This window comes from Clytia hemisphaerica, unplaced genomic scaffold (assembly GCF_902728285.1).
Source record: "Clytia hemisphaerica strain Z4C2 unplaced genomic scaffold, Clytia hemisphaerica genome assembly, whole genome shotgun sequence".
In the NCBI taxonomy this organism is placed as follows: domain Eukaryota; kingdom Metazoa; phylum Cnidaria; class Hydrozoa; order Leptothecata; family Clytiidae; genus Clytia; species Clytia hemisphaerica.
The window spans coordinates 821,559-841,385 of NW_027103761.1; positions in this window are offsets into that span (position 1 = coordinate 821,559).

The window sequence follows — 19,827 nt, forward strand, 5'->3', positions numbered from 1 at the left end:
TAGAACTTTCTTTGAACAGGGGGCAATTGATATTCGCAGGGCTGAAGGGTTTTCTTGGGAGCAGCTTTTAACCCAGCAGTTGTGTGATACTGTGTACACCACAGAGGTCTTTATCAATGCTGCAGCTATCTTGCTTGGTAGAAATATATGCATCAATTCTGAAAGCTGCAGCGTAAATAATCCCCTAAAAGTTATGAGTTGTTTCCGTGATTCTCCTCATCTAGAATTTCATGTAGATATGCCGGTCAGCTCTTACTTTCTTTTGGCCGGAATTAACAATAATCATTTCCAATCATTATTACCTGGTGATGGGGGGATTTTAGCCAATTTTAACCAGCAAGAAACTGTTGACTTCTCGATTGAAAATGTAATAATAAAAAAACGAGAGTCTGAAGGTATGAAAGATCAAACAGCTCCTCCCAGGAAGAAAAACAAAATTCAAAAACCTCCTCTAAAAAAGGTGTCTGTTGACCCTGAAATAGAAATACAGGCAAAGTGTACCCTTTATGGTTTAAAATATATTGAGCCTTCTGCTGAAGAGTCTGTTTCAGACAAGCGTAAAAGAAGAAAATCTCTTAGATGTAAGATAACAAGTGCAAAGAAAAAAAGCAATGTAGAAGAAGAACTTAAATTATTATGTGCTCGTGATGGTATCGCATACATTGCACCTTCTGATAATGAAACTGTTCGCGAGCGAAGAAATCGTAGAAATAGAATGAATCGTGTTATGAGAGAAAAATCTATTCATAATGCTGAAGAAAGGCCTGACAGTAACAACAGTTGTCTACATTCAAATCCTAGGGTTGTTGAAGCAGCAGAATCTGTTCATAATGCTGAAGAAAGACCTCTCAGTAATAACAGTTGTTTACATTCTAATCCTAGGGTAGTTGAAGCAGCGAGCATTTTTGAGGAAGGGGAGTTAAAACACAACATCGATCGATGTAAAATTTGTAATGAAGTTAGACCTGTTTTTCATGAAACTGTTCATGTTGAGCCTGAATTGAACAACAATGATTTGTTTTCCCCAGCTTCATGGTCAGTAGGGGAGGATGGTAAGTGCATTAGATGTCGCCAAGAAGAAAAAAATAATCGTAAAAGAAAAAATCCACCTGCCGCCCCCAAATTTTCTGGTATTTTTTCCATGCACGGGAATGATGATAGTAGTAGTCATGGAGATGGGACATTACATAATAATATGCATTTTGAAGAAATTCCCCCATACCTGAAAAATCTGAGTATTCTGGAAACGGCCATGATTTCAAAAATCAACATAATAACTAATATTACCATCCTTAAATACGGCATGCTGAAAGGACGCGGCCATTCTATTGCAGTTCCACATGACATGAAAATTGCAAAGACTTTGCCAAGCCTCCCCCAAGAAGTAGGAATTATATTGGTTCGAAAGAAAGGCGAGAATGGGGAAGTTTTGAAAGACTTTATTGTCAAACGAGATAATGTTGAACAGGCTTTGAAAGGGCTCGTCTTTGGTTTTCCACATGGTGGAATGGGTACTGCCTTTCCTAGTTCTAAAGTTTATGATGGACCAGATCATATTAACACACCTTTAAAAGGCAGGTTTTTTCTATGGCTTCCCAACCCTTTTTATTTTGATGTTATAATTGACCATGTAAGATTAGAGAATTTGCCTAATGATGGCCGACAAATTTGTCCAGGTGTTCCAAATCTTGAATACAAAACAAAGGTTCCCAACTTGAATAAGAATTTATCTGAAGGTCAACCAGGATCCTCAGATTTGGAAAATACACATTCAGGTGTTGTCTCACCACTTGAACCTAATGATGTTGATAAGAATCTTGAGAAACTTTTACAGAAAATTGTTGATGATGAAGAGACTGTACAAGATCTTGTACGCCTTCAAAGAGTTGGGGTGGCAGAAATAACAAGTGAAAAACGTGAACTTGTGCCTGAAAGGAAAACATGTGGTTTTTTTGCAATGGCTTTTCCAACAATATTTATCAATGGTTCAGCAGACATCACCATTCCTCAACTAACAACCCCTGATTATCAAGAGTGGGTGGATCATATTTACCACTGCGGTGACAACCGTGTGAGCTCCCATCCAACACTTCGATTTTTTCTTTTAAATCTTGGCCTAAGGGAAAGGGCTTTAAACCAAGGTTCATTTATTGTTGCACAACAACTTCATGACGCACATCTTTCTGTTGAAGAATTACGTGAAAATTTAGAGAATAATGATACTTCTGTACCAAGAAAATTGATAAGTGTTGGTGCTAAGTTTGCTAATAGTGATCCATATTGGCGAGACAGGAAAATTGAACTTGACAACCTTGCTTTGTTTAGAAAGATTGGATATGGGGACCTTCCAGCCTACTTTGACACAAACTCTATGGCTGAATACCACTGGGATCCCCTTAAGCAATTGCTTGCCAAGTATGAATCTGTTGTTAAAGGGGTACCCGTCGAAACTGTCCTTGAGTGCATTAATAATGATTTTTCATACCATCGTAAATTAATTTTGTCGAATCTCCATATTGTCACCAAATACTTTGAGAGGAGGACCCTTAATTATTACAAAACTGTCGGGAAAGAACTATTTCAAACATCTGACATGTGGATTAGATATGAGTTTGCAAAAGGTCGTGGTGAGATTCATAGTCACGCTATTGTTTTTAGTGAATCGCACGCAAAGAAAATAGAAAATGCAATGGCTCTGATTACCGATGATGGAAAAGGTAATGTAAATACATCTGATGCAGCATTTGAACTTCATAGTTTACTTCAGACTGATTTACAAAATACAGAAGATTTTCACTCTCCTAATTTTGTATCTATGCACCCTGCAGGTGGCCATGAAGAAATTGACGAGAATGGCAAAAGGGTATGGATCCCCAACAAATCTGAATGGCCCAAACCTGATGGAGATTATGAACCTCCAGATTATAATCCTTTGTCAGAAAAACTCTCTGACCACTCAAGCCAAGAATCCATGAGAGATTTTCATATTGCTTTGACAAATAAGGTGGGCTTGCATAAGTGTAATAATACTTGCTTAAATGTGAAGTCTGATGGTGCTAAAACAAAATATTGTCGTTTCCATTTTGGTAAGTTTGATATCGAAAATAGAACTTCAGAAGGAAAAGAAACTCATCCTTTCCATTCACTAATAACACCAGGAGAACATCCACGTTTTGAAGGCAACAGAGATCATTCTTTTCTGATATCTCATGTCAAAACACGACTGTTAACATGGTTAGCCAACTCAGACACGCAAGCCATCATTGATCAAGACTTAATGGCTCTGTTGAGATACATCACTCAGTATGCTTGCAAGGGTGCCAAATCTACAGACGATTTCATTCGTCTATATAAACATTTATTAGATGTTAATAGTGATGTTGCATCTGTAAGAAGTATTGCCCAACAGTTAATTTTAAAAATTATTGGATTGATTGATATGCCAGCAGCTGCTGTTGATTTTCTGAATTGTGGGGGTCGTTTGTTTCATTGCACTCGACAGTTCAGGAGAATTGGTCTTAGTGGTTTTCGTGCAATAAATTCTAAGTTTTCCGATGGGGATGCAACAAAAGAAACACCTCTAGAAAAGTTTTTGAGTGAAAAACGTCGAACACGTTATCCTAATATGACTTTGTATAATTGGGCTCAAATTTGCGTTTGCACCCCTAAGTGTGCCAAAAACCATGTTCCTGTTTTTACTGGGATTCCGACTCTTCCCATATGGCCACTAGAAGAGGATTATTGTAAGGGTCAATTAATGATTCACTCGTTGGGAACATGGGAAAATGTAAATGACCTTAAGAACGGGAAAGACTCATTTTTAGAATCATTCATGGAGTTTTTAGAAAGTGACCTATGTCCTATGATTGTGAAAGAACTTGTCAAAAAAGCAAAATCAGAGCATGACAAAAAGCTAGAAAGGGATCGTCAAAGAGCAAAAAAGAGGAAAAACCTTGATGTTGATGATAGCTCTATTGACCACGAATCTGGATCTGAAGATGAGTTTGAGAATGAAATCAGAAATGAACATGAATTTTTAAGATACTTGGCTGAAAATAGACCCCAAGATTTTGAAGATTTGAATGCTTTTAGAGATCTGCCTGATGGTGGAGAAGGTTTTGATTGGCATCAGTATGCAATTGAATCTTTTGGAGGTGGTTGGCCTGATAATGCTTCAGATTGGCTAGAAAACATCTCAAAGGTGGCAGCTGCACAGCAACAGGCTCAAAATCAGAATTGTGATTTGCCACCAAATATTGATTTATTGAAGGCTAATGCTCTTCAAAGAGTAATAATAGCTATTAACATTCTTAATATTATGTCTGTTGTGAATAATGAACACCAAAATAAAGTGCGTCTCTTAGTGCAGGGGACGGCTGGAAGTGGTAAAACATTTACAATTGTTGCCTTGACCTATTTGTCGCGAAGAATTTGCAATCGAAACAATGCTGTAATGAATTTAGCACCTACTGGAGCAGCATCTATTCTCCTACCCTTAGGACGAACTGTTCACTCAACAACAAGCATCCCAAGAGTGAAGAAAAAAGAATCCAAAACATTGCAGTTAACTGATAAGCCATTGAATAGCATATCTCTCACTGCCTTACGTGAACTAACTGGTAGCACTCTGGAAGGTAATTCTATGAAATTGATGACCTTGAATTTAGATGAAAGAGGTATGTATAGTCATCGTATGTTAGCATGGTGTAGTCAACGTTTTAAGGAGGCAACATGTGATTTTTTCAACAACTTTGGTGCAATACCAACTGTCAATTTTTTTGGAGATTTAGGGCAGCTAGGTCCAGTTGATTCTCATGATTTGCATGTTGAGCCATTATCCTCAGACGCCCCAGATAAGCTTGCCGGTTATGGAATCTATCGTACATTTTCACATTGTATTCTGTTAAATGAAACTATGCGACAAGGCCCAGATCAGTTGTCTTTTTTGGAAATGTTGCTGAGAATCAGAGAGGGTAAACTCAATTTGAATGACTGGAAGACAATAAATTCAAGATATGAAGGTGAGCTTCCTGAAAGTGCCAAAGAGGGATTTAGATCAGACACATGTTTGACCGTTATGGAAACGTGGCAAGAGGTAAATGTTGAGAACCACAACAAACTAGCTGATTTGGGGATCCCTGTTGCTACTATACCAAGCAAAGGAAAAGGACGTCATCACACTCAATCTGTTAATCAGATGGGTCAAATTCCTGCAACCTCTCACATTGCTGTTGGAAGTCGTGTGCTTTTGACTAAAAATCAGCTCAGCTTAACACCTCTTGGATTGAATAATGGAGCAATTGGGAAAGTGATTGCAATATTATATGCTGAGGGAGAAGCACCTCCATCATTTCCAGAAGCAGTTGTTGTAGATTTCCCAAGATACAAAGGCCCAAGCTGGCTTCCAGAACACCCAACATGGGTTCCTATACCTGTCAATGAAGCACGTTGTGATACTAACTGTTGCTCTAGAAGGGGGTTGCCCTTGATGCCTGGTTATTGTATACCTATATCAAAAAGCCAAGGTATGACAATAGGTCCTAATGAGCCATGTACTCATATTCGGATAAAGTTAAATAAAGAGATTTTTATGGAGAAGCTTAACCTTGGCATAACTTATACAGCCCTCAGTAGGGCATCCAAACTAGAAAATGTTGCTTTGGTCGAAAAAGTGCCATATGATAGGCTAAATTATATCAATAATCATCCATGGATGCCACGAAGAAGGGAAGAAGAAGAAAGATTGAAAATTTTGAGTGGCGAGACTCTTCAAACATTTGGCCATTACAGCGATTTGAATACCTACAGAGAACTATTATGTGAATTTGATCGCTTTGTCAATGATGGTCTAACATGTTTTCAAGACCCTTGATCACATTGCCTCAACATCGTTTCAGGGCATCGTAATGCTTTTTTTATGCGATTGTTAAATTTTCTGCTTAGCATAGAAAGGCGTTTTCAATTACATGTTTTATAAATAAGACTGATAAAACCTTAAAAAATTAAGACAACAATATTATAACTTAATTTACTCTGCATTGAAACAGACCTTTTGACAATGCATGACATTTTCAAATGTTACTGTCATGAATGGAACAGCAGCTCAAAGATAGAATTCTGAGTATCTCAATCAAGGAACTATTAAAACAATTAAACATGGGAAAATGAAGGCTCTAAATCAACTCAAACAAACGGTAATTCGGCAGTATTTTGAAGGATAAGAATCATCTAAGCTCAATTTTTCTTCTTTTGGAAAGGAACTGTTAAAACATGGAATTGAATTTGTCTCACTATCATTAGTTTAAATCAAGGCTGTTCTGTCTGTCAAGCTGCAAATGACTTTAAGTTGATGATTGATGGATGTTGATAGTTGTTTCCATCAAAGGTGGATGTTGATAGTTGTTTCCACCCTCTGGTGACATGTTGAAAGTTGTTTGTCACACACAGAGATAATACCTATGAATGTTGATAGTTGTTTTCATAGTGGTATCGCTAGTCTATACCACCCTGAAACATGTTGATAGTTGTTTGTTTCAGGGGTACATCAGCTTATCCACTCTTGTCCCTTTGATCCAGTAAGTGTGGAAAACTCAGTGGGGTGGGGCTCGAAATATCTAAGTTTGATTTAGACGCAATAATCTTTCTAGAAGTGAACAAGTGTTCAATAGAATATTTTCATCTAAGTTGATCCCACCAAGGTTTGAGAGATAAATTTGAAACACACGTAGCTTCAATAAAATATCCTGGCATTTTCTTTGGTAGCATCTAAAAGCGAACCAATTTTGTCCCTCTTTAATGCGAATTGTCTACCCGGGTACATTAATATGTTTTGTGGGGTGAATTTCATCACAAAGATCGTCACAGCAGGAGGTTTCTTACTGGATCATAGAGACAGGGTATCCAAGTCAAAAACAGCTAAACAGTCTTGTACCCTAAAAATCGTTTCGTTGTAGTTATATTTTAATTTTAGGGTGGGATGCAAATCCTATGGCTTCACCTTCACGTGGTGCATCCTGTTCCACATTTTCAAAGCATTCAAATTTATGCATTGTAAATGTCAACTAAAAGCCAAGGTTATCCAAAGGGAGATAAAGACTTTCTTAGAAAACCTTTAGCTTTCAAATTTAAACTATCTTTCGTGCCGATGATTATTTTATCTCCTTTTGGATATGATGAATCGGGTTTGTACGGTATTGTCAATAAATCTTTTTTCTTTTTAGTGTACAAAGTTAAAAAAAAAACAATGAATAACGACATTGTGGACATGGTGGAAAATGATTTAAATGATTCGTTTTCGGCTGAACTGGCAGCCGAAGAAGAAAGAGAGAGTGGTAAAAAGTCTGAAAGAGAGAAAAATCAACAGAAAAATAGTGATAAAATTATTAATTTTAAACAGTACAAGAAAATGAGAAGAATTAATGGCGGCCCAAGATCGTACTCTTCATTCAAGTTTTGGAGTAATAACGGCGGTGAAGATATGGAGGGGTTCCTGGATTCATGGAAGGATAAGAATAAGGATAAGAGGAAGTCAGAGAGAAGAGAACTGGAAAGAAAGACTAAAAGGATAGAAAGAACCAAACAAGTGACTTTGCAGAAAGTTTTTAATGTTCATCTTTATGGTGAAAACTCTGTAGGTGTTCATTTGTGATGACAAACATTAAATTAACATACATCGTTGTTTTAGATTGGCACTCTGTCACAGTTTTTCCCATAAATTCACCTTAAATTTAAATTATTCAATCAATAAATTTAATTAATTAATTTAATTTGAACTCAGTATTTTGAACTTAGTATTTTGATGTTATGAAAACATTTTTTGACAGAATTCTCCATTTGAGCTGCGGTAATGTAATTAAAGTTCGAATTGTTTGAGTAAGCAAAAGTTTTTTTGAAATTGTCGTGTTCATAAGAGGAGGTTTATGAGATTTTAATATAATTATAGTTCAGGTCCTGTGATGGTTTAATCATCTCAAGTTTTCTTGTTAGCTTAGCATAACTTTGAAGATATCTTTAATAAAGTTTCTAACTAAGACACTTTAGTTAATTTGAATCAGCATAGAATTTATTAATTTAAACCTGAAAATGTATAGTTTATCGTTATTAAAGTTTATTGTTATTATATGCGAATGTAATTTGCCTATTGTTGAATTGAGGATTTGTAAACTTTTGTACAAAAATTGTATTAATTATTTCCAAAATGTTAGCATCTTTTCCTTCCTCATTTTGGTGAACTTCGCTCTTACGCAACCCATTTTGAATTAGATTCGGTCGTCCAATTTGTCTTTTGTCTTTTAGAACACTTCAGGTATAATAGAATGACAAACACAATTGACCATTATAACATGCATCAAGTCAACGTGTTCCAACAAAGTCACTTTAGAACCTATTTAAAAGTAAGTCCATTTCAATTCATATTTAGCTTTGTAATACAATTCTCTATCACCGACAAACTTGCATATAAAAAATGATTATTTTAAACGTCATCATTGCTGACTTAAATGAAAGAGGTGTTAGCCAAAATTTGGATTTTAGATTTTAGATTAATACATGCGAAAATTAATCCACTTAAAAGGTATTTGTTTTCCATTACAGAGAACGGCAGTTTGAGCCTTATTGAATGCTCCGACAAGTATCTTTCTTCCTTTTCGTGCAACACAAACTAATTTAATGGTGGTAAGTTAACATTTTTCAAATAGATGTTATTTGTCAAATAACAATAGGTTATTACAGACTGATTCTAAATAATACAACAAAAGACTGCCAAAATGTGCTCTTCAGACTGTCTAGGAGAAACAATTTTTTCCCAATTCTGTGATATTTTAATTAGACTCTTAAAATTAATATTTTGTTCTCTCTCTTCTCATGTAGAGTGTAGGTCGTGCAATTGTTCGAAAACGATACGGAATTTCCATGCATCAATAATGAAATGTAGTTTTGTTACCTACTTTTTGTTTGTAATATAAATGTATTATTGTATACAAATTAAAGAAACATAACAATCATTAAAATAATCACTTTAAATTGTGCTCATGAAAATTTCTATATTTTTGAAGGGACAAAATCGTTACATTTTTAAAATTTACAACTAAATAAATACAAGCCTGGTCTAGATGACTAGGGAATCGTTTTCTGTTGACATTTAAAACACTTTGATAATTTTCGTACGACGGTTAAATTTAGGCTGAATGTATGATGAGAGGCTAAGATTTCGCTTCGTCCCACCTACGAGTTGTTATTTCCGAGTCCTTTAAGTGACTGAGCTTTTTGACCCGATCTATAGAAGACATAGACAGTGTAGAGATGTACACAATATTGATGTAATGGGATCATTGTTGGTTACTATTTTCCATTGAGGAGTTAGCCCCCTAAAAGGTCATCAAGATGCCTGAATTCTTTGCATTGGCATCCTCTGAAACCCCCAGGGGCACTCAAGGCTAATGACCTACTGACGTGCGGCCCTTTTGAGGGTCCTTTTTCCAAACTTCCCAAAGCGTAGAGTGGAAACGAGGAAAAGGGGGAAAAAGTGCACTTTAAAGTCGGTATTTTGCCTTAAAGTGGTCAAAAATTTAACCGTAATGCACTGATTTTTAGCCCAATTATTCTTTTCATTGTAAGGGTCTGATTTTAATGGCCTAATTTTGGGTCACACAATAGACCTTTCGCTTTGTTTTGATATGAGTGCCCCGATCCAAAACCAAGAATTTTGACACTATTTCCAGTCCCCTCAAAAGTCGATGATAGGTGATTTTCTTGTGGGGTCATCACTGATAATTTTTTTATGATTCTTCGCTTTGCGAAAACAGAACGCTCGTTCCGCAACCCCTTTTATGTTGATTCTGCAGAATCTGTTTGTAAAATATTTCCAATGTCAACTGTCTTAAAGTGCCTTCCTGATGTTTTCGTATCAGTATCAGTTCATAGTTAATCTATATTTTTAATTTTTATAATTTTTTATTCTAGTATTTATTTCTAGTATTTTAAATAACAATCTTACCTTTGCTCCACCTGAATAGATATTTATACAATTGTTTCCTGAATTTTCAATTTTGTTCTTGATTAATACCCCAGTAAGTTTTTCGGCAACTTTTGGAAGCTTATCAACCGGTGCAATGCTCAACAAATCCTTTAGTGAATAACCTTCACAAGAGAGTTCATGTTTCTTCTCAGCATATAAATTGTTTATTGAAAATTTCTCACCACAACCCTTCAAATAGGTCGAATGCAATGTCATTAATAATTTTGATAAAATTTTGGATGGGATAAGATGATCTTTTGTAATTTTTTCATTGCAAAACAAAAACAATGTTGACACTTTGAAATCAGCACAGGTTTTCTTAAAAGCTGACAGCATAAATCACATTTACATAAGGCCAGTTGTGGGTTCGACTTTTCTTCAAAGTCTTGGAGGGAAAGATGAATCGGGAAAGGACATAGTACCAATAAGGTAGGGTCTTAAACAAACACCCTAGTCTCTCTAAGGGTTACCTCTTTCCTGCAAATCAGTATGATTTTGCTTGCCTTGTCAAGGCGGGACACGGGCGTGCTGAATGGAGGCGTGGGTGCATTTCTACCAAAATAAGAGAAATTTTACTTTTAATGTAAGGCAGGTCTCCCTGTTTCTTTTTTGTATGTAATTCAAAAAGAAGATAGGGTCCTAAACTTTTTGCGTAGAGTCTCTCTAAGGGTAAGTATCCAGAGGTCTGGCACGCACATACCCGACACCCATCAGTCCTAGTACCCCCCCCCCGGGTCAGGCTAAGGCCGATGGATTGCGGGCAGAAAAATATCTCCCTAAAGTAATTAATCAGAGAACAACAGCCAAAGCGAGTGAAAAATAATTGTCTGTACCGTTTTCACAGTGTTTATTCCGTCAATAACTAAAAATACCATGTAGACATATCTGTGTGCTTTCTATCTATCCTTGCCTATTAGCCTTTTGTGTTTAAGTGTCTGATATATGTTTTAGTATATCAGGGTTTGGATGCAATTGGTTTGTTTTGGTCCTAATCCGGACTCTTGATTTAGCCTCACTTTCATCCCCTTTTAAGGCCTCAGATTTTCCACATGGGTCTTTTTCAGTTTTTTCAGTGCAGACTGCTGTTTCTTGCTCCGCCTCCCTCTCAAGCATCTTGGTGGAAGCTTTCCTAGGTCCAATTTTATTTTATTCCTAATGCTTAGGACACCGAATATTTTGATATTTTTCTTAGATTTTCTTTATGTGAACCGTTTCTTTTACACTCTATACTATGTATTTGCCATTTTCTGGCTCGTTGATTTTATATACCTATATGTTTGTATTGTGTCATTATTTACTATACTGTGCTCCTGTAATCATTTGTTTTATTTTCTTAGTTTATATTCCTGTACATATTTTGTCTGTGCCGTTTTCATAGTGTTTATTCTGTCAAGAACTGAAAATACTATGGAGACATATCTGTATGCTTTCTACCTATCCTTGCCTATTAGCCTTTTGTGTTTAACAGAGTTTAAAATTTCTGAAACAAGACTAGATTGGCGAAAAGGAAGAAAAAAATGAAAATAATGACAACTTTTATCCAAAACCGGATCTGTTTCCCCATTTTTCGAAAAAAAGCTCTCTCCTGGAAGAGGGAAACAGATATTTCGGTGAAATGGGCTCGTTGGCTGCTTCTGGAATAACATGGTATTCTCTGGTAATCTTCATTTCCTGAACATTTCAAATTAGTATTTATATACAGTAATATTTTGCAATGTTTTCAATGAGCCTCGGGGCTATTAATACCAAATAACCTTCCAAATCATGTTATTACTAATATTTACCTCCACGCCCTGCCCACGCAAGCTCGGTCAATATTTTACGGTATTGCCCTCATAAATAGTTAGTATAGGATTAGTGTAGAAAATGGCTCTTCTTAGCGACCGTGTACAAATATTGTTCCACTTTTCAACGAATTTACACGATTTCTTTCGTTTCCCAAATGATTTTAACCGTTCAAGAATCGTACCAATTTAAAGCGATGTCAGGCTGAAACGTTATGAAACGATTTTAAACGTTTTTCTTTGAACAAAAAGTGGTAAAACGATTTGAAAAGAAAGTCTTCAAGTTCAAACGATCACCTAATCAATTAAACGAATTTGAAACTATCAAAACGAATTTCTTACCTCTAAAACGAATATCTAAACTATTAAACGAATATCTAAACTAGTAAACGAATATCTAACCTATTAAACAGATATCTGAAATATTAAACAAAACACCCTAAAATGCACCAATGTAGTAAAACGGAGCTCTTTCAAAAATACAAAATGTACTATGGGAATCGTATTGATTGATTTATCTGGAAAAACGATTTTTCTTCAAATTTTTGGCTACTAAATTGTTTCATACCTTTTCACTATACGATTTTTTTCTCAAATGATTAAAACAATATTTGTACATTGTACTAGCTAAACTTGCTGCGAGGCTTGGGTAAGCCAGCAGATCATCCAAGCCAGCAAAGTGAATTTGTAAGGTTTGGTGTCGCTTAGGTGAAATAGTGGGTGTGGCTTAAGTGAACTAGCGGGTGACGCTTAAGTGTACTTGTAAGGTTTGGTGTCGCTTAAGTGAACTAGTGAGTGTCGCTTAAGTGAACTAGTGAGTGTCGCTTAAGTGAATTTGTGAGTGTCGCTTAAGTGAACTAGTAGGTGTCGCTTAAGTGAACTAGTAGGTGTCGCTTAAGTGAACTAGTGGGTGTCGTTTAAGTGAACTAGTGGGTGTCGCTTAAGTGTACTTGTAAGGTTTGGTGTCGCTTAAGTGAACTAGTGAGTGTCGCTTAAGTGAACTAGTGACTGTCGCTTAAGTGAACTAGTGAGTGTCGCTTAAGTGAACTAGTAGGTGTCGCTTAAGTGAACTAGTAGGTGTCGCTTAAGTGAACTAGTGGGTGTCGCTTAAGTGAACTAGTGGGTGTCGCTTAAGTGAACTAGTGGGTACCACTTAAGTGATCTAGTTGGTGTCGCTTAAGAGAAATAGTGAATTCTGGCTGGTCAGTAAATTATATCTTAGACGGTGGCCCACTTTCAGAAATGTGCCATCGTCAGTTTGGTACTATCATTTTGGGTGGTGTCGCTTAAGTGAACTGGTAAAATATACTAGTTCACTTAAACGACACCGACCACGCTAACGTCACTTGATCCGGAAGAAGTAACTTTCATTTTCCTATGGGGATATTCCGAAATACTTAACCGACTGGGCAGAATATAAATTAGAATGGGAACCCAATACTTCCAGGCCAATTATACGACGACGTACGAATTTTTGAAACCTTCATTCGCACTACGGCACTTTTCGAAAGCTAGGCAAACATATCCCGCACTAAAATATCGGATTTGCTCTAGAACGAGAAATTGAACAGAAATGTGTTTTCTAGCACGATATTTTTACGCGGGGTATGTCTCTCTAGTAAAAAAATCTGTCAGCGGTGATGTCTTGTCCCATGTCGATTGTTTTTGTTGTTTATACAAACTATCCGAAAGTTTTATCTTAATCGTTCGTGGCAACAGTAATCTCTCCAAAGCATTTGGAGGTGGTTTCCACAAAAAAACGCATACCTTTGAAACCAAAAATAACGGTTTAATAGTATCAGACGAGGAAGGTATATTGAATACGAAAATTACTTTTCTTTTTCGTAATGAATAAAAGAGATAAGTGATGTTGTGGGATAACCGGTTAGTGTAAAACGCAGGTCGCAGGTCGCAGGTCACAGGTCAGTGATGACAGGTTGACTCTAATCAATGTCATTACAGAGGAAAATGGTTGGAAAACACAAAGAATTATCAAAAACATAATTATCAAGCAATTTCATCCATATAAAACCATTTCAAACATCAAAATTTAACCATGTGCTTTTATCGATCTTTCGCAGTTTGCGTCGTGTATAATGCAGACCAGAAAATATTTGAAACCATATTATACGTATAACAGGTATATTACATATCGTAATGTTTGTAATGTTATATGATGGTTACATACATATAATAAAACACATCGCTCTAAAACTACCTTCTCAGAGAACTCGCGAGCTTCTGATTGGTGTAATTTTATATCCAGCCATTTTGTTATCATCACATTCGGTATGCTAAATATTTTTGGTGTTTTTCTCTTGTAAGACATGATGTTTTGTGATTCTGTCAATATTTTTTGTCAAAGATTGTCATTAAGACGTTAAAATAATAACTGATTAATTAATTAGTTCCATTCTTCTAAAACCACTCTATTAGGGAAAATTTTTTTATCCATTCGCACCATCCACATCACATTTTGTATAATAAATATTTTTCGTGCTTTTGTCTTGTTAGGCATCATATTTTATGATTTTGTCATTATTTTTGTAAGTATAAGTGTCACTAGGTCGTTATTCTATTCAATTGTCATTTTATAATATCTAAATAACATGTATTACTTTTTTGTAATTTAATGCGTTATGGATTGATGTTATGTTATGTATTTGTTATGATCTTATTTCCGGTCTGCACTTTGTTGACCTGTGACCTGTAATCTGTGACCTGTGACCTGCGTTTTACACTAACCGTGGGATAACTCCTACACTATTGATTCAAGGTTTTAAAACTTTAATGTCTAAAATAAAAATATAACAAAAAAATTTATACAAATTTTATGCAAAATTTTCTGTTTTTAATTTCGCGAGTCACAGATTTGAAATTTTTTTCATAGATTTAATTTTGAGACTAAAGCAGCTGAAAAGAGTATTAATGTTGCGAAAAATGGCAAAAATTTGCAAAATTGTGAAATTTATTCTCGCAAAAGATAATCCGATTAAAGTAATAAATTATTTTGCCAGTCTTTTTGGCATTAAATGCCTCTAGAATAAATATTTATACTTTGGTAAAAATTTGTTAATTGTTTTGAATGATATTAATTAAACTGCATACCCTTCCCTAAGCCTAAGTTAAATCGATTTTTTATTCAAATTTTTAGAATTATCACAAGCTAAAGCCACTGACACCAAAGAGAGCCCTTGGTCCGAAGAAATCACTTACCCCCAAGAAAACTACAAAACCAAAGAAAATTCAGGTTAATAAATTTGCCACAGCGGCCAGTATTATGCACATAGTAGGCACCCTTTAAAAAGGGAGGTTGACTTTTGGATCAAAATTTTTGAAAAAGGTTGGTAGAAAGAAAATAGGGGGTTAAATTTTAAGGGGGCTTGGGAAAATTCTATCTAATATTGCTTCTCAAACACGTTTTTATCAACAAATTTGAGTAATCAGTTCTCAAAAGAAAGAAATCTTCATCAACAAAGATCTTCTCCTTGTCATTCTAAATGTTTGTTTGATTGGTACAGTCTTAGGCCAGCACAAAATTCAGGGTAAACCGATAAAGAGGTGCATACACAGAGCCATAATAATAGGAGGTTATGTCAATGTTTTACCAAAATAAGGGGGTTGATAAAAGATCGGGGTTGGGAGATTTCCCTTTTTAAGAGGGGTTTTGAGCAAAAATAGGGGGTGATGATTTTGAGGGGAGGCTCAGAACCCCTGTGCCCACTATGTTATGTTAAAGTATCATTTTTGTGAATGGTGGTCAGACTCAGCAAATGATTGAGTGGTCAATGCTGTATATTCATTAGAAAATCCATTCTGAATACCTTGTGGTTTGGCAAATAATTTTCTGGAAACTATTTGACAAATTTGTTAGGTTTAAAATCTTCACTTTGGTTTAATAATCACATAAACCTTCATTCACAGAGACAAGATCAAGCCATAACACCTATCCCAGAGACATTTCCATTATGTATCAACATGAAACTTTTTATTCACAGAAAACCTCTTCATTGAAATTTTTTGATAATTTTTTCATTAGATCTACTCATGATTATCTTTCCAATAAATATTAAATCACAATCAGAAATTCAGAAATATAAACCCTCTTCATTTTTGAAAATTTTTAGTAATTTCTTTTGCATATAATAATCCACTCACGATTATCTTTCCAGCAAGTATTGAATCAATTCAAATTATATTAAAAGTTACTCCTTTTCTTCCAATATCAATTATTTTGAGACATACTTCAGTTTTGATATAATATGTTTCTTTATAGAAGATCAAGAAGATCTCAAGAGTTATTGTATTTTGCATTTCAGTTCAATGGCCAGCATTTATCATGGAATCAGATTCGTTTTGTCTATGAGCTTGATCTTAATAAGAATTCCCTGTCACTTGGTTTGCGGAACCTACCACGATTAACTAATGATCACATTCGACTTGGTCCTCGAACACGCATGAGAGTTAATTTTGCTGCTCAGGTGCCCTTTACTACATTTATTTTTAAGTTTGCACATTTCGCCATTTTCAGAGAAAGATTTTGAATTTTATATTTTGAAAATTATGATGTCCAAAAAATTGCAAAAATAAATTTGCTGAGAAGTTTTGCACTGACCTCCCCTCCTTGTTGGACCCTTTATTCTGGTCTTATTTTAGTTTTTAGTTAATGTTCTTTCAATAATTATAATTGTGAGCTTTGTAATTTATTATTGAAGCTTCTTTTTATGTTCTCTTTTCAGGTACTCAGCACCAGCATGGCAAATGCTTTAAAGAAACAAGGAAGGATTTAGCACCACTAAGGAGCTTGAAAAATTCATCAGAATGATTGATAAATTCTTTGACATCATGAATGTTCAAGATACTTATTCAGGCACGTCTACCAACAAACCATGGCTTATCGAATTTAGACTTGATGAAATTGAAATAGACGAAACTATCACACACAACACTCAGACTGATGCTACAGCTACAACACACAATCAAACTGCTGCTACAGCCACAACACACAATCAGACTGATGTTACAGTCACAACACACAATCAGGCTGCTACAGTCACAACGCACGATCAGACTACTGCTACAATCACAACACACAATCAGACTGCTGATAGAGTCACAACATACAGTCAGACTACTGCTACAATCACAACACACAATCACACTGCATGAAATGTGTTTCTGGCGGAAATCTGAATTCCGAAAATTTAATTTTTTCGGGGACCGAATATAGAAAATATAAGACATCGTTTTCTGATTTTGGTTATTTTAAATTTACGCAAAACGACCCATCCGTTTTTATGATGTTTTCGTGAAACACGAAACTTTGAAATTTTCGCAAAAAGGAAAATGTGCGAAAATGTCATAAAAACGTGTTTCCGATTTCGGAAAATATGTACTATCGAGAATTTGCGAAAAGAAATACTTTTCTGAAAGCGTAAATATGCGAAAAGTAAAAAAAACGTATTTCCGATTTCCGTAAATATGTACTATCGAGAATATGCGAAAAGAAATACTTTTCTGAAAACGAAAATATGCGAAAAGTTAAAGAAAACTTATTTCCGATTTCCGTAAATATGTACTATCGAGAATATGCGAAAAGAAATACTTTTCTGAAAACGAAAATATGCGAAAAGTTAAAAAAAAGGTATACGGTGAAATGATATATGAAGTATCTCTAATCCGAAAAAGTCTTGTTTCCTGGAAACAGAAGACGGCTCATCAGAGGGTTGCTAGAGGTTTGAGAGGTACGAGTTATGATGATGCCCGGGACAAAAATCGATTTTAAAACTGACTCTGAGGATATTTTGGAGCTATTCAGTAGCGTGATTCTTGGCCAATACTAGAGAGGCAAAATTGAAAAAATCTCTAATTTTGCCTCCCCCTTAAATAGAAAATGTTTTAGTAAAATTAGGCTAATAACTGCCTTTTTATGGGGTGAAAAAGGGGAAAGGGGCACAAAATTTACTTTTCCGAGGCACCTTTTGATGCCCCTTCCACTTCGGCGCCCCCTAAAAAACCTAATGGGGACAGTTTCCCTCACCATCCCTGCAACCAAGCCATTAGAGAGAATTTTCTTAAAGTTTTAGAAATAAAGCACTGAAACTTGATGGGGATTGATATCTCCATTTGTTTTCACGCTAGGCATTTGAATTTTATTGTTTTCATTCCATAAAGTGCTGTAGGGATGGAAAAATAGTATGTGCAGGATTTGATATTGGATTGGGGTGCATCTCCGACACTTTCTAGTCCGACAGTAAAATAGTTCGAATCTATAAAATAAATTTACAATTTGGAAGTCTTTTTTTCCGACGTCACTTTTGTCCGAAAACGAAAGATTTTAGAGTGTCGAATGTTGAATAAGGGTTTTTCACTGAGAAAATATTTTAATAAAATTTCATTTTGGCGTCATTTTGACATAATTAGAAATAAAGGGCCAATCAGGGTTGTAAATCACTAAAGAAGGGTCGTTAAAACAGCCAAATCCAATTTCTTGACTCTTAAAAGCCTAATCCTAACAAGCTTCCCAAAATTTAAGAAAAGTCGGGTTTAGGGTCCTAACCTCAAAATCGGGACTTTGGATTTTTAAATAAAAGATGTGCCTCCTCTTCCGCGATTCATATTTCGTTTTTTATATGTTTTTTTTTGACTTGTTGTCGGACAAAATTGTTGTCGGAATACTGACGCATTCGTCAAATTCAACGTCGGATATTTTTACTGTCGGACTAGAAAGTGTCGGACTACTGACGACCTCCCATAGGATTGGTTTATTCATTTTCAGCGGGGACATAAAGTTAAGTATATTCTTCCGGGTGGAAGGAGCTCAAAGGGTCAGGGTAGTTGGGAAAAAAGGGGTGCGGGGATGCTCCGCTGGTCACCCGGGTAGGGTCGCAAAATCACCAAAATAGAAAAATTAGTCTAACGTAGGGTACCTTTTTGGAAAATTTTGTAAAAAAGTAGGGAGTTTTGAGAAAACTTTGGCAGTACCATTTAGAGTTACTTTTTCAAAATGTTCCGGGTAGGCTCAATTTTTCGGAGCGGGGCAACCTGGTGGGTCGACAAGGATAGTACCCTTTGGGTGAAAACGACCTGTACAAAATAACAGAAAATAACAGCTCAAGTTTATCTCACACACCATCTCACAGTGGAAACCGACCGACCTTGAGACATATTATTTTGTTTACAAATCGCTTTTACAGCTTGTTAAATAGGGAAATCGGAACTCTGAAGGAAAATTTTGAAAGAAAGATGCGGATAAACAAATATTATATAAGTTCTTTTAAAACCAAAGTTGTTCATAAACGCAAGCAACAAGCTCGGGGAACAACTGCAATCAATTTTTGGCAATTTCTTTCAAATTTGAAATGTACGAATTTGGCAAATGTGCGCTGAACGGGCATAAATGAGGAAGCCCCGTTAGGTTTCGTGAGAACATTGTCCCATACTTCAACTGGCTTACCAAATAAATCTTGTTGATCACTATCAAGAAACCAACAAATTTTTGCAACTACGTGTGCATAATCTACTTCTTGAAAGAAAATATTGTGCTTGATAAAATATAAAATCTGACCAGGCACTGGTTTGAAATACATTTCACCGGTTGATTGAATTGATCCATCGTCAGACGGCCAGAAAGCAGAGATGTAACTGGATTTATGGCTTCTTGATTTAATTGATCCAAGCAAATTTTCGCCATAAACCAATTCTGTTGTTTTCCATGCCGTTTGTGGAATTACAAGATTGTTGTAATCTGTAGGGTAAAGGGTCGAATACGTAGACTTTAACATTTGAAATTCCCCTTTCTCTAGAGTGAAGGGTTGCAGTTTCCTCGAAAATAATCAAGATCCATCCAGCATTTTTTGTCCGTAAAATCAAAGTTACGGGATCTTTGCATCATGTGTGAAATGTAATCTTGTGATAACTGGTCACTGAGAGTCCCACGGTTAGTGTTTCGATTGATCAAATCAATAGAAAGCTGTTCTAGTTCTTTGAACTCACTGTCACTTGGCTGATCGTCGAAATTCATAACCT